Source organism: Pinus tabuliformis, chromosome 5_1 (genome assembly GCF_031772625.1).
Source record: "Pinus tabuliformis cultivar Carrire ecotype Pingquan chromosome 5_1, CPIR1, whole genome shotgun sequence".
Classification (NCBI taxonomy): Eukaryota; Viridiplantae; Streptophyta; class Pinopsida; order Pinales; family Pinaceae; genus Pinus; species Pinus tabuliformis.
Window position 1 is genome coordinate 802824361 of NC_142305.1, and position 7320 is coordinate 802831680.

The 7320-nt window shown below is 35.8% G+C and overlaps 1 pseudogene; it reads right to left on the reverse strand.

Annotated features, from left to right (window-relative positions):
• Positions 1-6502: 6502 nt before the first annotated feature.
• Positions 6503-6904, reverse strand: LOC149167373 (calmodulin pseudogene; annotated as a pseudogene).
• Positions 6905-7320: the final 416 nt, after the last annotated feature.

A 7320-nucleotide genomic window follows, 5' to 3' on the forward strand; every position in this document is an offset into this window, starting at 1 on the left:
GACTCCCTAATAGAATATTGACAACCTTTGCATTTGTTTCATACTGCTTCTTCCCAGCCGGATCTGTAGGAGTTGCTGATGGAAATGTGTACCTTGTATCTATGATATCCCAGACTTCTGTAGGAAGAGAATGAAGGTAGGCTATGATTCTTACCTTCCAATAGACGAAGTTGGTCCCATCAAAAATTGGTGGCCTGATCGATGCTTCTCTCTCGTAGTTGCTCATGATGATAGATTTTCCTTCAAGCGATCAAGCTTCTTCTGAAGGACCTGCTCTGATACCAATTGTTGGAAATAATACTGAGAGGGGGGGGGGGGGGGGGTTGAATCAGTATTATTAAGTCAATTATTTTTCCTTTCACACCCAGATCATATACACTACTTCAGTTAGTGAAAACCGTGTATATATGCAACTATAAATAAGGAAACCAGCGTATACCATGCAGAATTATAATTTAATTTATTCAACAGATGTTGATCATTAATCTATGCATCAGAATCATATAAACAGTAACCAGGAATAGTAAAACAGATCAGAAGACAATCACACACAAGAACACGAGATATAAGCTGGAAACCCAATGTGGGTGAAAACCACCTGCTGCAATTCGTCTCTATCTTCTTTTAATTAGAAAATTCTTTTTACAATGATTCTGTACTGGTGCAGACTGATACCAGTACACAGGCTTCAACCTTCAGAAGGCTACAACCTTCTCTCATTCTCCAGCCTCTCCTGGAAGGGAGCTACAACCCACCTAGCTCTTGTACTAGCTGAGGTACTAGTACGTAGGTGCTAACCTACAAAAGGCTACAACCTTCTCTTTCTTCCAGGGACCACGTTTCATAAATTTTCAGACTGGATCCATGAATAACATCAATAAAACATCAAGAATCTCTGCATCAAACAATCTCCTTTTCACCAATCTAAACTGAATCAAATAGACACTTCTCTGACAGCTGTACCCAGAACACAGTAATAGTAACCATACACCAATTTTGAACCTAGATCATTGTAGTAATCAACAGAAGCAGCTAGAACATAATTTAAGAGATGTACGCTACTTCATATTCAGAAACCTGCGTGCATACACTTCTATGTTAAGACCAGCCTGCGTATACGCACTTTTGACTTACAAAAACAGCATGTATACGCACCTTCGCTTCACTGAACCTACGTACAGATCTATAAAGATAATTCACTCCTTCAAATATTCAGACATTAGTTAACCCAGATTATTAGATTTATATATCAAGCATGCGCCACATATAACAGATTGAAATCATACAAAGATACTATTATTAAAGCCTTAAGATTTTGACCCATCAACGGAACTTATCCTTTTCTTTGCACTTAGATTACTCCTTTGTTCAGGTCCATCTCTGCACCATAACCTTAATCACCAGTATTCCAGATCTAGCACTTTTTAGATATTCAATGATTCAGATCGTGACCTTGCCTAATGATCTCCTTCCTCTTTTATAGTCTTAGGCCTTTCACAATACCACGGTCCAAAACCAAAACAAATCAATACCATCGACCCAATACTTGTTGGGATCAACACTTCGGACGAGATACCATGGTCCAAAACCATAGGTTCAAATACCAAGGACTAAATACCATGGACCAAACATAAGTTCTCCCACATGTACATGCTTTTCCTTGCGTGAAAGTGCGTGTATATGCATACGCGTCTTTGGGATGTCTAACCTACGTGTATACGTGGCTTGATTACAATGAACCTGCGTATATATATTTTCCTTCATTCTAAGAGGCTGAACTAAGATCTGTTACCAGAGTGAGTTGCCATCAAGAACAACACATGTGCCATAGCGCCAAATCTATGTCATAATGCCAACAAAATTTAAAAGTTTTCAATGTCATAGCTAACAAAACCCATCATTTGTACTAGCCTTGCGGTATAAAATTTCAGATAAACCCTAGATAAAAAAACTCACATTTGTACCTACTTTTGCAAAGGAAAAAAGGTGATTTAGATGATGATACTTACTTGTTGATTAGCTTATAAGAACAAAAAGAAGGAATGCAAGCTTAAATTTGAAGTTTGGGTGAGCTTTAGCAATTTCCGGGCTACTCTGTCATAGGTGCAGTTCCATTTCTAGAAGCACAACACCAAAGCGCAGTGCATTTCATGGAAGCACAACGCCACCTCTAGAAATGCAGTGTAGTTCACAGAAGCACAGTTCTGAGAAATTTTTGCTAATTTTAACTAGAAAACCTATGTCTTTTCACCAAAGGAGGGGAGAGTTTGATGAACAGAGGTAAGGATGAGAATGAAACATGTTTGGGAATTTTTGGCTTTTATGGGCACAATAATATCCTCTTTTGAATAAAAGTGGGCTCCACATACCTTTTCAAAAAATGATTTTCACCTTCTTAAAATTTGCCACTTTGGAGACTTGAAATTTGAACTTCTCTTTATCTTTTTGAATAGTGAAACTTCTTCCTTTTGGAACATTGAGATTGTAACCATGAAACACTTATGAAATTTCATAAAAACTTATTGCAAAGAGTTGTTTATCACAAATCATCTTATGCCAGATTTTATGCATGAAATGAAGATGCACCTTCAAACCCTAATGACCTAATGAAGACACCAGACTGAGTGAAATGGTAATGATGACGATTGATATGATGAAGAAATTCTCTTTATTATGATTAACTCATCTGAGTGATGTAAGAAACCGACATGTGATATTTTTTAAGAGAATAGAGACATTCCTATATAACTAACCAGTGACCAAATTTTACTTTGAAAACCTAATGACATGATAAAATTTGACCTTGAGACACCTAACAAACATGGTAAAAGAATATTTGATCACTGGTGACAGGCATACAAGACTGGCACTAACAAGCTCTAGACAGTTAGATATCATCTTTAGCTTGCAAATCCCACAATATTCTAATGTCCTCTCCCTACTCATCTAAGATGCCCTTCACTCAGGAGTTTGAATTGTTCGTTTGTTTGGTTGGTCACTTTTCTTCAATACCAAAAAAGTCAGTATAAGGATAGTTGACTTATAGATATAATTTATAAAATCATTGATGAGCCTATTTTCTTTGGAAACTAAATAAGAGTTGAAAATTAATGGGGGAATGCCAATACACCATTAACAAAATGATTGGTGTGGAATGGCCATTTTTCTAAAATTATAACAAAAATTATGCTAGATATATAAATCACAATATCATGTCTTGTAGGCTACATCTGGTTATTCATTAGCAAGAAAAAAAAGGTAGATTATATTGTGTCTTTTACTGACTATTGTGAACCTTAATGAACTCGACTTAGAATGAGAAATCAGAAGAAGAGGGAGATTTTTCCATGAACAACTTCTACAATCAAATAACCTTGAGAACAAAGGCATGCTAGTAAAATGAGCATTCATGAACCAAGGAATGACGGCAGAGCATTGTATTATATCACACCAACAAATTACAATTATCACATTTAGTAATTTAAACATGTTGACAACTATGTTACAAAGTGCCACATATTTCATTTGTATTATTAAAATGTATAATATATAATTCTAATTTTTATGCGTTTATGTGTTTATGTGTTTATGCATCTATATGTGTTGCATGTCCTCAACAAACGTCATATACGAGCAGCATGTTGTCAACATGCATTGAAAGTCCCATGAAGGAGGACAGAAATGGTCTTGCACCTGTAGTTACATTTGATACAATGAATTCCTTTCACGTAGCTTGACCATCACCCACAACCTAGGTGAGAGCCTAGTTGAATCTACAAGCCATTGTCTATTCCCAAAATGGCACTACCTTCTACTGCACACTAGATTTGAAATTGCTCACTTTGAAACTTTATATGCATCTACATCCACCATTGGGGTCTCACCATTTCTTTCATCGAGCATTCAGGATATTATACAATGGTGCTAGCTATGTAATATCTTATCTTTTATGTGACTCTCCCATTGCTTCAGGTGTCCATAAATATAGCAAAGAAAGAACCATATCCACTTGCATATGTAACAAATTTAGTTTACCCAATACCTTTTGATTCAAGCGGAAGAGGCTATTTGAGTTTTGATCTGAGCTGCGCAGGCAAAGCTCTTTCTTGAGAAAGTAGTGCTTGGGCTAGCGATAATAACTAGAGCTTATCCAAGGGGCTTATGCCCAAGGTTTATTCCAGTCTTTTTATCAATTAGATTAGGTTATGATAATGCATTTCTGCATATTACCTCAAGTAAGGGTGGCATTGGTGTTACTACTATGTCTTGGAGATAGATTATTGAATTCCTATTGTTCATAAAGAATACATTCCCCTGCCTTCTTGCCTTCCCCTAGGGGAGCTCCCTCACCCATATATTTACCACGAATACGGACAAAATGGCATTCATATCCACTTCCCATCCCCACATTCTATATATATGTGGCATACATGAAGTAGGATACCTGTAGTTCAAGATCTCTAAAGAATGTTACAATGGATTCTTCGTTCTTATTAACCATCTCCATGTTCTTAGATATTTCTTGACCCTTGAAAAAATCATATTTACTTGATTCCAGGACTTAAATACAAATTATTGGTGTGCTGCTCTATATTTCTCATAATTCCTAAATCATTTCGAGTAATTCACAGTGCAACCATGTCGTTAGTTTATCAGTAGAGTGACTTCACTCCTTATGCAAGGAATTTGGATTTCATGGATTCGTCTATTTTATGACGTCAACATAGCCAAATAAAGGAGTAATAGTTGCACAAAAGGAGGGGCTTGAGGTGTAGATAAGGGTTTTTGGTCCTTTGCAAATGAGCCAGATCAAATTCTATATCAAAATATGCATCTCTATAAGAGGATATTAGATAGCTTTATAGAATCTAGAAATTTTCTTGGCAATGAAGTCATTTGGGATATACATTCCACCAAAATGTTTCCTAACAAGGAACTATTCAGAGAACCTAAACCAAAAACTGATATAGTCATTTAACAACTGCATTCTTAGTAGATCTATTATAATTCCAAGTAGGTGTTAATTTGACAGGTTCAGTATCCATCAATCTAGAAGCTTCAAGGTGTGATAAGGCAGAAATCTAAAAAACTCTATCAGACATGGTACTATCATCCCAAACTTCTCTGTAGCTTAATGTCAAATTCACATCACCACCAAACTATGCCCAAGCATCAATAACCCTAGAAATTATACCTCAGTGTCAATAATTTAAGAAACTCTTTTAAAACAACTTAAGAAACTCTTTTAAAACAACTTTTAAGGCATTTATAGAAATCATATAAAAATATTGATCAAGAAAAAAACACATAACACTTGATGACACATTGAAAATTACATCTCAAACCACTCAATGAAAAAAAACGAAGCCATAAATGTTCTTATATATTTAAATTTATTATATTCATGTTTATTTACAAGCATGAGGAGAAAACATATCTCAACAAAGCCCAAAAATAGTTTACCCGGTCTCTTCATTTCTGCTTTTTTTCTCGAGCAACGAGATAATCATCAACTACTCCATCTACTATATTTGATGTAGCTTGGGTATTTATCCCCTTAAGATACTCGAATTTCTAATAAAAGAGCTTTTCAAGATCTCTACCATGTCCTAAAAATGTCTGCCTACACATGCACAAAATCTCCATGTATCATTTAGCTCAGTCATTGGAAATGAGAATTGACCAACTCTTTGAATTTTGCATGTTGAGGGCCAAATTGTGGTAACAGAAAGTGCAACCTCTGATTCTGATATAAAATAAAAACTCAATAAATAAAGTGGGTAAAGAAAATACAATAACATGCCTCTCTAGTATCACTATAGATAATAGACTAGCAAAATGTTACCATGTACTTACATTTTCATAGCTACATAGTTTTCTAGATAATTAGGCTACTAAGATGAAATTCGTTAGGTCTCAGTTCCATATAAAGAAGATGTCAAAGGAGGTACACACCGTGGGCCAGATGATTGAGATACGATTGTAGAGGGGAATGGTGGTGGTGGAAGTCCTAATGGGGTCTGCTTAAACTTATCCACTTGACCTAAATTACTTATTGCAATGATTCATCTACCACATCCAATGCGATATCTGCATATTAAGATCAGTAGTATCATTTATTTATTGTGTAAGAAAATTGAGCTAGAATAAACCTAGAAAAATGCAAATTCAAAAGTCATCACAGGAATGCAAAGATATGCATCACCACTTTAAATCCTCTTTATAATCATGTTTTTCTCATAGTTTCCAACATCCTGCAATACATAGGTTCAATAGCAATTTTTTTATTTGAGTAGCCGACCAACATATTCATTCACTTAATTAACAATGTGCACATTTTTTTATTATTATAAAACAAAACAAAAGAGGGTTTCCCAAGGAACCAAAAGAGGGCATCCTCTAATGTTCCTTATTGATACTCCCATCAGAAAAACAATATAAACAGGAAGGTAGCTAGCTATATGATGTACCCTAATTATGTTTAAAATATGCTATGTATGACCTAACATTCATCTAATTTTTCCAACATCATCTTGAAAAACTCCTCATATTTGAATTGACCATCTGTATCAACATTAGCCTCATGGATCATCTCATCAACTTCATCATCGGTTAGTTTTTCTCCCAAGTTGGTCATCGCATGTCGTAGATCTATTGCATATATGAAACCATTTTTATCCTTGTCAAAATTGTTGAAGGCCTCTTTCAACTCTTCCTTTGAGTCAGTATCCTTCGTCTTTCGAGCCATGAGATTTAGGAACTCTAGAAAATCAATTTCCCCATCTACATCAGCATCAACTTCACTAATCATGTCCTAGAGTTCAACTTCAGTTGGATTTTGTCCTAGAGAGCGCATAACAATGCCCATTTCTTTGGTGGTAATGCAGTCATCACCATGGTCAAACACAGTCCACATTGGACACTCGATGTACGCGAAGGAATGGGGGAATGATGAGCTTAAAAGCATTGTCTCCCATAGCCTTGATAATTGTGTAAGGACCATATTAGAGTGGTATGAACTTCTGATGGCCTCCGATAAGGCATTATTTCTGCAAATTAAACAAAACTTTGAGGCCAACCTGAAACTTGTGTGGCACACAATGTTGATCATGTCACTGCTTGTACTTGGCATTTGACTTCTATAAGATGTCATGAACCTATTGGCAGATGTGTTGGATGCATTCATTAAATTTGGTCAGTTTATCAGCCTTGGACAATATACATGTGGATTATGTTTGTGAAGTCACATGGGGCATAGCAACATCAATTAGACACAATGGTTGAAAACCTAGACCCACTTGACAAGCATTGCAACTAGTC